This window comes from Trichosurus vulpecula, chromosome X (genome assembly GCF_011100635.1).
Source record: "Trichosurus vulpecula isolate mTriVul1 chromosome X, mTriVul1.pri, whole genome shotgun sequence".
NCBI classification, from domain to species: Eukaryota; Metazoa; Chordata; class Mammalia; order Diprotodontia; family Phalangeridae; genus Trichosurus; species Trichosurus vulpecula.
Window position 1 is genome coordinate 44749147 of NC_050582.1, and position 15007 is coordinate 44764153.

Genomic DNA, 15007 nt, shown 5'->3' on the forward strand with positions numbered 1-15007 from the left:
ACAGGAAATTGTCTTTCCTCGATTTTGATTGGCAAGGATGGTTCTATAAACATTATTGAATGACATTACTGGCACTGTATGGTGGAAGGGACCTTGCTTATCTTCTTCATAAAATGATCCTTTGGACTAAGCATTCAAACTTTTTTTTTCATTGCCCAGGGCAGGGGAGGGAGGGAGGTGGGGGGAACAAGGCTATAAAAATTGGAAATTGAAAGGGGGGGCAGAGAAATTTCTTGCATAATTCTCTTCAACTACATGAGATGTCCCATTTTGAATTTCCTAGCTGCTCCCATAGGACCCCACATTTTTAATGAGATCTCTGGTCTGGGCCAGTGGGTTGCTAACCAGCCCCGTGAACAATTAAGGGGAAGGGTTTAGTGAAATTATGAGTTCAAGGAAAACAGAAAGACGAATAACTCATTTCTCTAACATTTCAAGATTGTAACTACAAAGTGCTTTCCTCATAGCGACCCCCTGAGGCAAGTAATACGTCTTATCATATCCATTTTATGGATTAGCAAAAGTAAAGCCAAAGCAACCGTTCTAAAGAACCCCCACAGTTACCCAAGGTCATATAGAAAGGGACAGAATTTGAAACCAGCTCCTCTGCCTCCAAATTGATCATTCTTTTTCTCTGTACCATTTTTCCCTCCTAAGTATCATAAAATGTTAGTGTTTGGAGGTCCCTTAGCTTGTCTAGTCCCAAATTCTCATTTTACAGATGAAGACACTGAGGCTCAGAGAAGGGATGGGATTTGCCCAAGGACATGTGTCTAGAAGCCAGGCCCCCTGAATTCAAGGCTAGGGCTCTGCAGTGTTGCTTCCAGGAATTTGGCAGATAGAAAGGGAGAGCTCAGGCTAGACCTGGTGGTGGAAGAAGGCCTGGGCCTCCCTGGCTCTTTGGGCCTTCAGATGAGATAAGAAACCTGCCAAGTTTGTGCCCCAGATTCCATGTCTCTGTAGTATCGCTTCATTATTGACTTGATCCAGCAATGAGTGAATGTTGTACCATGTACAGTGGATGGGGTGGGAGAAGGGGAAAAGTGGGCAAAAGACTCCAGATCCACAGGTGGGGTTTTTCAGGACTTCTCCCTCCCCCCGGCTTTGGTGGCCCTGTGAAAAGTTAGCCAAGACCTCCATTGTAGAAGGAAGGGTTGGACCAGATGGCCTGCTCTTTAGCTGGGCTCATATATGTGACCTTGGACATGTCACTCCCTCACTCTGGGCCCCAGTTTCCTCCTCATAAAACCAGAGAGTTGGATTACACTCTGAAGTCCTTTCCATGAGCCAAGTTTAATCTCCAAGCTGGGAAGAGCAGCACAAGGAACACACTCAGTTTTCTGACCAAGGAATCTATTCATTCCCTACGGCATCATTTTTCTGAGTTCCCGGAACATGGTGGGTTTTTTTGAAAAAATGTTTTGTTGATGCTTTTTCACATCACTGTCTTTTCCCTGATCACCCTCCCCCTCTCCTCACTTCCTCAGCCAATGGAGTCCTCCCTTGTAGTAATAAACAAAGTCTGATGGAGAGCTGGAACTTTTGAGAGACCCTAGGTTCAGTTAGGATGGCTCCTTTGCTTAGGCACCTAGGGATGCTGTGGAGGGCAAGGGCAAAGAGAGATTTGAGGGTAGCTGGGGGAAGAAAATCAATGGAAATGAAAAATTGTTTATATACCCAGGGTACACTTTGGGCAGGGTGCCTGGCACAGAGGCTGACTCTGTTCCAAATAGGGAGGCTAGAGACAGGGCCTGTGATTTCTTTTTTTTTTTGCAGGGGGAAAGGCATGGCAATTGGAGTTAAGTGACTTGCCCAAGGTCACACAGCTAGTAAATGTGTCAAGTGTCTGAGGTCAGATTTGAACTCAGGTCCTCCTGACTCCAGGGTCGGTGCTCTACTCACTGCGCCACCTAGCTGCCCCAAGACCTCTGATTCGCCACCTAGCTGCCCCAAGACCTCTGATTTCATTGGCATGCCTCTGCCTTTGAAGGTTGGCACCTTCTCTGCAACCTCGACTCTTAGAGAGATGCTTAGAACCTACTGAGAAGTCAAGTAACTTGCCCAGGGTCACACAGCACGTATGTGCTACAAGACTCGAATCCAGGTCTTCCTGGCTCTCTCCCCTGTGACATGTTGCTTCTCTTTCAGTGTATTGTTTTAGTAATGATTTGAAATGTGCAATCTGGGATACTCTAGGCCTGCACCAACTTTGTCCCTGGGGAGGAAGGTCTTTTGGTGAATCCTATAGGTCTTTATCTTTATGTGTTGTCATAGTCATCATCATATCTCGCACTTCTGTAGTAATTTTTGGTTTCCAAATGCTTTCCTCCCAGCAATGGGGTGAAGGAAGGAGGAGGGAGTGTATTGTTATCCCCATTTTACAGGAGAGAAAACTAAAGCTCAGGGTCTTCACTGAAATTGGAACCTAAGTCTCCTGCCTCCAAATCTTGGGCTATGTCCATTAAGCCATGCTGTCTTTCATGCTCACGTTACAAATAGGCCAAGGATCAGAAAATAGACCAGGGGTGGAGAACCTAGGTCCTCAAGTGTGGCCTTTGACCAAATCCAAACTTCAAGTCAAAGGGCCACAAGGTCTCAGGTTCCCCATCCCTGGAATAGACTGTTTGTTTCTTTACCTGTTTTTATTGCCCACGGCTTAGTGGCTGACACTTTCTAGTATGTAATTCCAGACTTCCTCACTCATAATCCCAGTCCATCTGAGTCCAACCAACTTGCTGCTAAAATAGAGCCAAGAGGGGCCAACAAGCCTTCTCCAGGGTGGCAGTTGGAATATGGGACTCAAGGAGCTTCCAAGGAGGCTTGGGAGGCTCCCACTTAAGAATTGAGGAAATGCAATATCAATGGCCAACCTAATCCTGAACTGAACTCTGTGGGATGTGAAACGGGTACAGGAAGTCCAGCACATTTGGAGACCGCCCTTGGGCTTCCTGTCGGCTCAGCCCACCCTGGGCGTCTTTGTGGGAGGCAGGAGACTGTGGCTTTCATTCCAACCTACTTTGTTGTTGGTATTTCAGAGCCACTGGGCTTGGGCAGTGGCTGTTCGTCTGTTTTACAGTGGTTACCTTTCAAATAAGTACATGCAAGGGAATGCCTACATTTGGGTGCACATTCAGAAAGCCAGCAGACTCCTGTACTGCTCATGTGTACTTGGACAACTCACATCCTTCACTACTCTGGGCCACAGCTTCCTCCTCTGGAAAATATATAGATTCCCTTCTTGAGGGAGAAATACAAAAATCAAGGTGCAAAACGAGGAAAGCTTCCATTTTGGACAGGGTCCCTGTGCACATTTGTCTTGCTTCTCTATACTTGTTACAAGGTTTTTTGGAGTGGATTAGGGAAATTAGCAATAGGGATGCCAAAAAACTAGGGCCCCTGAAAGATTTTTTTTCAAAAGCAAAGAGGACAGAAGGAAGTTCAGAAGGGAGAACAGATAAGCAGGATAGTGTTGAAAGTAACATGTGGAATTTATTATATACTTTAAAAAACCAAGCAGTATGAAACGGAGATTCATATACAGCCCACTTCTTGTGTTCTGCTGTGTATATGGAAATGCTCTTTTTTGGTATTTAAGTTCAAAATTTAATTATAAAATACAGAGACCTAAGTTCTAGAGATTAAAAGGACCTCTGAGACCATATAGTCCAACCCCTTCATTTTACAGAGGGGAAAACTGAGGCCCGGGGAAGAGAAGGGATTCATCCAGGATCACATATAGAATCTGAGCTTGAAAGCTGGAAGTGACTCTAGAGACCATATAGTCCAACCTCTTCATTTCACAGAGGAGGAAATTGAAGCCCAGAGAAGGGAAGGGATTTATCTAGGCTCACATATAGGATCTGAGCTGTAAAACTGGAAGGGACCCCAGAGACCATATAATCCAACCCCTTCATTTTACAGAGGGGGAAACTGAGCGCCAGAGAAGGGAAGAGATTTGCCTCAAGTCACATAGGTAATAAGTATCAAGTCAGCTTTGGACCCAGGTTCTCTGGCACTATATTCAGGACTCTTCTCTCTGTACCATGCTGATAATACCTGTACTGCCCGCCTCTCAGGGCTGTTATAACTAATGAAGCTTTCCTTAGCCGTAGGGCTGAGATCAAGTCCTCAGGTTCCTTCCATGTAAACTGGGGATCCTAATACTTCTCCTCCTGCCTAAGGGTGCAGTGAGGCAGTATTCCTCCACTTCTGGGCTCTGGCAGATAGTTCTGGAAGTCCCAAAGAATGGGAGTGTCAGATGGAAGGTGTTTACCTTGTAGTTGTGTAGTAGTAAGGAATCAGAGGCAAAAGAAGCATCCAGAAGGGTTAGGTACAAGTCTTGTCCTTGATCCTTACTTCCTCTGTGACCTTAGTAAAGTCACTTCTTTCTTTGGGCTTCTATTTCTTCCTTCTTAAAATAAACAGGTTGGAGCAGAGGAGTCTCGGTTCTCTTTCAGCTCTAAATTCTATGCCCTTTTGGGGGGGTGAGGGTAGGGCTGAGGGTGGGGCCCAAGCCCTCAGTACCTTGAGTGTTCCCACCCTCCCCTTCCATGCACCCAGATGGAACTCAGAAGAACCTTGGTGAAGTAGAATGAGCATTGAGTTAGATGTCAACAGACCTAGGGTCGAATTCTTCCTCTGCCACTCACTCACTACTGGTGTAACCTCAGGCAAGGCCCTTCCCATTTCTGGGCCTCAGTTTCCTCCTCTCTCAAGTGAGGGGGTTGAACCAGATGACTTTAAGGGCCCTCCCCATCCAAGGGTCTATGATTTGATGAATTTTTTGTGGTCTAACAAAATGAACAATGGGTTGGGATTCAGGGGACTGGGTTTCCAAATCCAGCTCTGCTGTTGACAAGTTGTGTGATCTTTAGCAAGTCCATTCCATCTCTAGGCCTCAGTTTTCCCATCTATAAAACGAGTGTGTCAGATTCAGTGATCTCAAAGGTCAAACTTTTTCTGACACTGTAGGAATGAGTGGTTCTTTTTTTTAAACCTCTATTTTCACTTACTTTTTCATTGACAGATTTTATTTTGACACAATATCTCCTAGTGGACCCCTGGTCCCCCATGGTATCATCCTTTTAAAAAGTAGTTACATCTGATAGCACATACACCTTCCCACTCTTCGAGTTTACAATTTCTTTTTACACTTTTTGTTGATATCGTATTTTGATTTTTTTTGATATTTGATATTCCCCCAATATATTCCTCCCCTTTCCCTTCCCAGAGAACCATCTCTTATCATAAAGAATAAAAAAGAAAAAATAAAAGCAGTTTAGCAAAACCAGTGAACACATCAAGCAGATCTGACAGTATATGCCATGTTCCTCATTCGTGGTCCTCCACCTCTGAAGAGACAGGAGAGAGATGCCTTCTTACTTTCCTTCTTTGGGGCCAACCTTGATCATTATAATTTCACAGCAATGAGTTTTAATTTTTGTTATCTTCATCCAGTCACATGATATGCCATAGGCATTGTGTATATTGTTTTCCTGGTTCTCCTTACTTCACTTTGCATCAGCTTATATGTTTTGCGTGTTTCTCTGTAGACTTCATGTATATAATTTATTATAAGGCGATAATGTTCTGTTATATCCTTGTACCACGATGTATTTAGTCATCCCCTTATCAAGGGCATCTACTTTATTTCCAGCTTTTTGCCACTACAGAAAGGGCTGCTGTAAATATTTTGGTGTATCTGAGCCTTTTCTTTGTGTCATTGATCTCCTTCAATCCTAGCAGTGGGCTCTCTGCGGTATGAATATATTAGTCACTTTCTTAGCATAATTCCAGATTTCTTTCCGAGTGGTTGAACCAAATCACAGCTCTACCAACAGGGTGTTAATGTGCCTGTCTTTCCACAACCACTCCAACACTGACTATTTCCATCTATTGTCATCTTTGCCAGGTTGGGTATGTATAATATGGGTATGGGTAAACCTTAGTTTACCATTTTTTCAACAGAAAGTCTGTCTGTCTATTTGTCTCTCTATTATCTATCCATTCTTATACACTTAGACTTGCAAGGGATTGAGCCATACTATCTCTCTGGGTATTCCCATCAATCACTGGAAATCACTGGCCATTATAGTTGACCGGAATTCTATTGTCTTAGTTTTCATAATTATGGGTATTTTGCATACTCTTCTATTGGTTCTTCTTTCTTTCATCTGGATATAAATCTTCCCCATATTTTTCTGATGAATTAGTGGCTCTTCAATTAGTTTATCTCAGTAATCCCCAGAATCTTGCACTTTATAAACATTTGCTGAATGAGGGAATGAATCAATATAATTATAGTCTTCCAGTTAGAAAGGGTCATCTATTCCAGTTCATTCCTGGTGACCTTACCTGCCACTGAGGTAGGAGATAAATAGCTACGTGAAATTGTCAAAGGCTATGGATTTTTCTCCATAGAACCAGTTTTCAATGGCTTATCCTCATCCATGTGAACATACAGTCACCTTTCCCTTGGCCCATAAAACGTCTACTTTTAGGACTGAAAGATACCTGAAGAGGCCAAACTACCCCTTTTACAGATGTGGACATCAAGGCCCTGAGAGGCAAAAAAGACTTGCTTAAAACCATTTAAGAAGAGGAAATCATGGTTCTCTTTATTTCAAGTATTGCCCTTCATGGTTTTAAAACATTTTAACTGAATATTAATTCAATTGAAAATTAATTGAATATTTTAAAAATTTCAGCAATATTTAAAGTTTTTTTTAAAAATAAGGAAAAATGCAAAACAGATTCAATTGCACTGAAATGTTTTTGTTTGGGGCGGGGCAGGTTTGGTAATGTTGAACAAACTGGAACATAGGGCTAAAGCTGCCTCTCTGTTCGTATCTCTGTTTTGGTTTCAAGGCTATTTGCCACATGGACTTAATGGCAAGGACAAATTAGACCAAAAATGTTTCCTTCCATCAACTGCATTTCAGAATAAAAACATGAGATTCAAATGTCCCCATCCAAAATTGTAGCCAGTGTTGCTGATTGCCCTTCATATTATGGATCTGATGGTGTCTGCTAGTAAATGCAGAGTCTGGAGTGCACATAAAACTCTACCAAATCCAAATGGACAGAGCGTTTTTTTTTATAGCTCGAACTTCCCATTGGGCCCTCTCTTCCTCCTGTGCCTGCTGTCTGCTAAGTAACTCCAACCTGGAGGCTGAATGGGGCCAGACTTGTACAGAGAGGAGGAAACTCTTGGGGGTCATCTTGGACTGTCTCTCTTTGCCTCCATTATCTGTTCCTCTGCTAAAAGTCCAATTGCTTTCTGTCTGATTTCTATTTTCCCTACCCATAAAATGATCTACCTTACAGCAGAGTTGAGGGCTATTTTCCAGCCTTTTCCCAGCCCTGACCAAGCTGTGAACTTTCCAGGTTACTAGTTCAGAAGCATAATGGTGTCATGGAGTACCAGATTTGGAATTAGAGGACCTAACATTGATGCTTATTAGCTGTGTGACCATGGGCCAGTGCCTTCCCCTCTCTGGACCTCAGCGTACTCCTGTGTAAAACAAAGAGGTTGAAGTAGATGAGATCTAAGTCCCCTTCCAGACCTCGAGTGAGGCCAATTGTATTCTCCATCGCTAAATGATGATGCTCATTTTTATCTGTTTTTTAAAAATTTTGGACAAAAGAAAAGGAGAATAAGTGAGACCAGGGTTGGAAGTAGTTTGAACATTTTTGGAGAACTGTATTATATATAAGCCTAAGCAGTTATCACTTCTTAAGTTCTGCGTAGGCAGGCTTGGATTTGAATAGAATACCCTCCCCCTGTTCTGCTCCCCCTTCCCATTTCCACTACCAGCTTTGAAGAGATACAAAGAGAAAATTCTCAGGCTTTTGTCATGCCTGTTTAAATCTGCTATTTCTTGGTTTGTTTCTAAAGATTCTATCTGCTTTTTTCTATCAGTCATCTGCTTTGAGCCCTGGAACACATAGATGTTTGGGGAAACACTACCCATGTTTCTCTACCAAGAATCTTTTTAACAAGACTGCAACACCCCAAAACAGTCAGTGGCCAGCATGCTAGAGATCTTTTTGGCAATGGCCAGCCAGATACCCGGTAGGCCAGACCCCACTAAATATAGAAGCAATTTTGAGATATACACACACACACACACATAGGGCAGCTAGGTGGCACAGTGGATAGAGCGCCAGGCCTGGAGTCAGAAAGACTCCTTTTTCTGATTTCAAATCTGGCCTCAGGCACTTCCTAGCTGGGTGACCCTGGGCAAGTCACTTCACCCTGTTTGCCTCAGTTTCCTCATCTGTAAAATGAGCTAGAGAAGGAAATGGTGAACCACTCCAGTGTCTCTGCCCCCAAGAAAACCCCAAATGGGGTTACCAAGAATCTGACATAACTGAAACAGCTGAACAATAAATACACACACTTACATACTTACCACGGGTACCAGCAAGTATATGACATATCAGGAAAAATCCTAGCTCAGCACAAATATTCAGTCAATCAACAAGCATTTATTAAGCATCTACTGTGTGCCAGGCACTATGCTAGGAGCTGGGAATACAAACACAAAAGTGGAAGAATTCCTGCCCTCAAGGAAGTGATGTTTGAATGAGGTGGTTTAGCTATAAGGTGAGTTAATACTAAATGTAAAGATGCAAGACAGAAATATTCTATACCATGGGAGAGCAGCGGATCATTTTTCTTGGGTCCAGCTGGGTCCATCCGGAAAGGAGGCCATGTTAAATTCTGAAACCCTGGCTCATACAGAGAAAAGCTGACTTATTGATTGATGATTGACTTCTTTGGCAAGAAAATAGGGATAACAACCTTCATACCTGCTTCTTCCCAAAAAGAAGACAGAGAGAAGGGCCAAGATGTTCTCTGCAGTCCCATCTACTAAGAGCAGATGAAGGCCAAGAAGGCACTGGCTTCTGTTCTACTGCCTACCCAGGAGAAAAGAAAAAGACATCTACTCTTCTGCCCACCATGGAGAGACAAGAGGGAGAGGTCTTAGAAGACCTGTGTCCTTAAGCCCTGCTTATGACTCGGGTTTTACCCAGGCCTGCTCAGCTCTACCTTTCGGACGGCAATGTACATTGGAAGGCAATGTATTTTCTTCATTCCAAGCCAAAGGTCAGTAGAAGATTCCTTTTCCAAGGGAGGAAGCAGTTTGGAATGAAGGGCATCCAGCCTTACTCATGAAAATGAGCTGCCTCCACAGTCCAGTGAACGTGACTTTTTGCAGCCCACTGTTATTCCAGCTGGGACCAAATGCAGAGGGGTAAGGTAATAGGCTCTCCCCCCATTTCAGGCAGCTAGAAAGTAACTGTGTGTCAATTTCAATTAGGATATTGCCAAGAATGGCAAAATAGGCAAGCTCTTAATGGCATAGGAAGCAACCATCACATTAATATGCTAGTGATAGTCATTGGAGAAACTCAGTATGTGTTAATGTCTGTTATGTTGTGGTCCAGATTCAGAAAAACCAACCCCTGTTGCAGATGGGTGTACCTCTGCCAAAAGGCAGAGAAATATTGACTCCAAAGCTTCAAGCCAATAGGGAAAGCTCCCTCATCTGACTGGATTATTGGCTTTGGTTTCACTTGTCTAGTGAACTTACCACCAAGTTGTATTATTGTCTCTTGTGTATGCATGGTGCCCCTGTGTAATGTGTGAGTAATGTGTAATGTGTAATGTGCTTCTCAAGCGTAGAGACCTGCCTTTTATCCTGTTTGTGTTTCTCCCACGCCCTAGAATAGTGCATTCTGAGGAGGGTGACTAGGATGTGAAGGGCCTAGAAGTCTTGCCAGACGAGGTTTGCTTGAAAGAACTGAAGATGTTGAAATCTCTGGAAAAGACACAGTAGGTACCTTGAGATATTTTAAAGGGCTGTCAGATGGAGGAAACAAGAGGTGCAAGTCACAGAGAGAGAGATTTCGGCTCCATGTTTCCCTTAGAAATAGCAACCATCCCCTAACAAGCAAATCTCTCCAGGAGACAGTGGGTTCCCCAACACGGGAAGGGACAGAAGCAGAGACTGGCTAACCACTTGTCAGAGATATCGTCACAGTATTTCTGCTAAGGTCTGGATAGAGCCAAATGCTTTCTCATGTCCCTTCTTGCTCTGAGAATTTGTGATTCTGCATGGGCCGCTCTAGAATGAATGAGTGAATGAATGAATGAATGAATGAATGAAACGTTTAAGGCCACTCAAAGCCATTAGGCTCTGCTCCCAGGTAAGGATGATAAATAGAGCCTTGCTAAAGTACATCTGATGTCTGAAAGCCAAATTTTCAAAGCCACATGTCTCATGAGCCCCCATTAAATGGTTTTCATTCTCTGTTTACTCAACTTTGAAGTGAAGATAATTTCCCATTTGCAATTGGCAGAGCTCATGAGATCCTAAAGCTAGAAGGGGCCTCCAAGGCCATCTAGTACAAAGCTTTCATTTTATGGAGGAGGGAACCAGAGAGATGAAATGACTTGGAAACACACACAGGTCAGAAGTAGAGAATTGCCCTTGTTTCTCTGCATTTGGGCTTGGTTATTCGTGCATTTCTAACTAGTTGTGCCTATTTGCAGATGGGCTGCTTTCCTCATACAGACCAGTAACATGTGAGCAGAATTTTCCAATATTATTGCAGACTTATTAATCACTTTGTGATGTAGCACAGTGACATTTTGCAAGATTCCTTGCAGATAGCATGTTTGCCTACTTTAGAAAGAAGAAAAAATAAAGGCATATACTAAAATGAATTTCTACAAATTACTATAAAATACTCATTGGGAAAGTTGTAGGATGAAGCAGATTGAGGAGGAGGGGCAGGGAAGGGGCCCAAAGGGCTGTGCCAACAGCCTAGAGCTTGAAAACCTCGGACCTATGTCATGTAGGCACTGTTGACTGATTCATATAACATTTCTGGGGTGGAAGAAAAGAAAGAGGCCCTTGAGAAGTGATTCCATATGTGACCCTCTGCCTTTTACATTGTGATTTTAGGCCACAGTGGGGTTTTTGTACCTGTCAAAATCTGGCAAGAGTGATGGAGTTGGGGTCTGGGGCTCTGGTTGTGAATCCCAGCTCTACTTCTTACTTACCTTTGTGATTTTCAACATGCTATCGAATATCTCTGGACTCAGCTTCCTCCTCATGTATCTGTATGCACAGCAGAGGACTTTGGCTAGAAGGTCTCTAAAATGCTATGATTTGGGGGAACAAGTGCCTCCTCTCTTTGGACACATGCAATAATTTCATGCAATTCTTTTGCATTAACCCTCTCCCAACCTCTTTAGCATTTAGCCAAAGTCTGACTCCCAAAGAGCTGTTGGGCATCTATGTTTGGGCAATCTCTTATTGCATTTTAAAACATTCTTATACTCTTTTCAAAGCCTCAAGCCACTGCCTCATGTTTACCCCAACCTGAAGACAATCAACCCTTCAAATTAATGTCTGGACCTAGTCCAAGCGCAGAATATTTCATCTAGAAAGTTTGAGCTTGAAAAAGAGTTGGGAATGATTAACAAGAGACCATAATGACTCATCTTCTTGGCTTGTCTAGTGCACTAGAAGCAATAGAGCTGTCTCTTTTAAAGAGCTGGAATTTGGCCTGATGAAATGTGATCCAGTTACCTGATTGCCAGTCTAGATGGTACAAGTTTATGATGTGTAATTATGGAAGCTAATGTCCCTTGTGCTTTAAAGAGGAAGAAGGAACTGGAAGACCAACTCTCTCCCACCTTGGAGGGTCTTAAGCCACAGACTAACAAGGCAGATCCCAGAGTTAATGTAATACCTGCCATCTGGTTAACGCAGCTTTAGGCCTTAAATGTGACTATCCGTATTGGTAAAGAAAATGCACCCCTATGTTCCTTAAATCTCCATTTAGGAGGGAAGGGCATTCCGATATGACCAAGACTTCTCATAAGATGAAATGAATTACCAAGAAGAAAGATGCCCAGATGCTCAAATTTGACTATCCACTCTGCATACTGGCTAGCTTAGGAATTCCCAGGGGTTGTCTTCGCTAATAAAATGTGCCTCCAGTGTACCATGAAGCTAGGTAAATAAAGAATCACGGTAAATGTTCTCTCTGCCCAATCAAAGGTGGTCCAGGAGGGGGAAAATAAAGCATTAGGAAGGACTGGGAAATGCTCCATTGATTTGATATTTTCATCGGGAAAGGTTTTTCCAGTTTTCTCTGAAATGTCACTGGTCTGCTTGGATGCAGGGAGAAGAATATGACATTCACCTCTTCAGCTTTATGGGCCATAAGCAGTGCTAAACAGCTCCACAGAAAGGCAGAGAGGATGGAGAAAAAAGAGGGGTCTATATAGCTCAGAGACTGCTGGAACCCAGAGGACTGAAAAAGACAGGAATGTATTAAGGGTATTATCAAGTTACAAAACAAGACCCCTCGAGCTTGTTTTGACAAGCAGTATGCTAGTAGACTGTGAGTTTACAGAGCTGAACCATCCTTGCCTTCAGGGAGCATATCTTCTCACACAGAGCATTTTTCAGTGCTTACTGCGTGCCAGGCAGTGTGTGAAACATTGAGGACATCAGTACAAAAAGACAAACACACATTTCAGCAAATACTGAGTATCTGCCAAGTAATTTTAAGAGTGAGAGAATGAGAGTGTGTGGGGGACTCAAGAAAAGTTTCCTGTGGAAGGTGGCATCCCGAGCTGGGCTTAATTTTATTTTCTTCCTCATTATGAATATAAACATCTATATGTACATTTCAGCATACAAAGAAGAGAAAAAGAGAATTATATGTGAAACTCACTTTTAATGAATATATGAAGTGGAATACAAGAAAACTGTCCTTCTCTGATCTGTGCTTTAAAGGAAGCGAGGGACAAGGAAAAGGAGAGAAGGTAGTTCAGTTAGGAAGCAAGGAGACAAGATACATACGGCCAGCTAGTAGGAGTTAGTAGGCCAGTTTCACTACTACTAGCTACTATTAGAGTGGTTAGAGTATAGAGGGGAATGATATGAAATAAAACAGGACTGGTACAGGATGAAGGATCCAGATTATGGGGGGCTTTAGATGCCAAGCTGAGGGGGTTTGTATTTTATCCTAGAGGCAGTAGGGAGCTATTGAAGATTTTTGAGTAAGTGAATGTGTGGGGGATGGGGAGGGTGGTGTTTTAGGTTTCTCCGTTATCACTAACAACAGCCATTTTGTGTCACTAATGACCATAGGTTGCTAATCCCATTATAAAACAGTAGGAAAATTTGCTTTGCTCTTAGGAGGAGAAGCATATCAGGTATACGTGTTGGACTGAGGCAGTTCTTTACTTACACAGGGGCTGGTTGCAGTTCTTTTAGCCAAAATGAGCTTATATGTCTATATTTCTGTGTTAGAGATATAGATATGTACATACACATATAGAGAGATAGATACATAGATACATAGATACATACACACTTTGATGTAGCTATGATCTCATTCATTTAGGGAGGAGGTCCTTCACTAGTGCAGATCTCTTAACTGTGGGTATACCTCCAATTTTTCTTTTGGGCCTTCTTCCCTTCTCTATATTTTCCCAGTGATCTCATCAGCTTCTATAGCTTCAGTATCAACTCTTCGTAGATAGTCTAGTCTTTCTACATCTGGAGAACCAGACCAGCTCTCGTTTGTGTATTTTGTACTTGATGTTCTGTTTATCTTCCCCTCTCCTGCTCCCAACCCAACCTTCTCACTAACTTCACTATCTCTGCTGAAAAATCATCCCTTTCAACAAGGTTCGCAGGCACCTAACTCATTTTTCATTCTCTCCTTTCTCTCTTACCCTATGTCCAGTTAGTTGCCAAGTCTTGCATCTTTCACCTCCACAACATCCCTCCCACTCACACAAGTAGGACCTTGTCACATCTCACTGGGGCTGCTGCAGTAGCCTCCTCATTGGTCTCCCTTGCTCCTTCCTTCCCTCTCCAATCCATCCTCCCCACAGCTGCCAAAATGATATTGTTCCTAAAGCACAGATCTGACCACATCACTCCCCTGCTCAAAACCTCTAGTTGCTCCCTGTTGCCTCTAAAGTCAAATGCACCCTCCTCTGTTTGGCATTTAAAACCCTTCACAATCTGACTCCGATCTCCTTTTCCAGGCTGATTATTAATTTCTCTTCTTTATGCATTCCAGCCAAACTTGCCTGCTTGCTGTTTCCTGTACATGACATTCCATTTCTTCTCTCTATGCCTTTTCACAGGCTCCTTCCTCCACCATCCCTGGAATGCTCTTACTCCTTACCGCCGCCTCTCAAAATTTCTTGCTGCCTTTGAAGCTCAGCTAAAGCACAATCTCCTAACTGTTCCAGTTGGCTTCCTTTGACCAAAATTAATATATTTTGTATGTATTGTGCATATTTTGTATTTCCATGTGTAGTATGTGTTGTTTTCCCGATAGAATATGAGCTTCTTCAGGGCAAGGGCTATATCATTTCCGTCTTTTTATCTATAGCGTCTAGCACAGTACTTGGCACAAAGGGGGATCTTCGTAAATGCTTCTTCGTTGATTGATTGATCAGTTGACTTGGGACCTGACTGAATTTGAACGAAGGGACTAAAGACACTACCTTGTGTCTTAACTGTAGAGAAACACTGGTACCAGAGCAACATAAATCTGAAGGATAAAAGAGTACTCATGGATTTGTTCAAAACCCAATGAACACCAACAACCTTTGGCCTCAATTCTAGTGTCACCTAAAATTGGCTTTACTTTTCCTACCCTCTGTGGGATCCACACACGCTTTGGCAAACCCAGCTCACATTTTTTCTTTAGGTTGAGTTTGGGAAAAAAAGTGACAGTGTTACAGGCGTTATCTTCCACAGGCACGGCAGCATCAACACTCGATAAAGCTGCTGTGACTGGTTCATTGTGTTTTCAACGGCTCTACATAAATCAGCCCCTCCTCGTAATGGAACAGCTCATGCAGGGCCCACAAAGGGATAAAGCAAATTGTGATTTCCTGATATCTGTAGGTAACTGAAGCAGTGTGTCTGTGTTAATAAACCTAACAACGCTT

General features: G+C 42.9%; 1 protein-coding gene across 5 annotated transcripts in view; it reads left to right on the forward strand.

Annotated features, from left to right (window-relative positions):
- ENOX2 (ecto-NOX disulfide-thiol exchanger 2) overlaps positions 1-15007 on the forward strand; it is a 287911-nt gene that overhangs the window by 93516 nt on the left and 179388 nt on the right. The gene's annotated exons all lie outside the window — the stretch shown is intronic.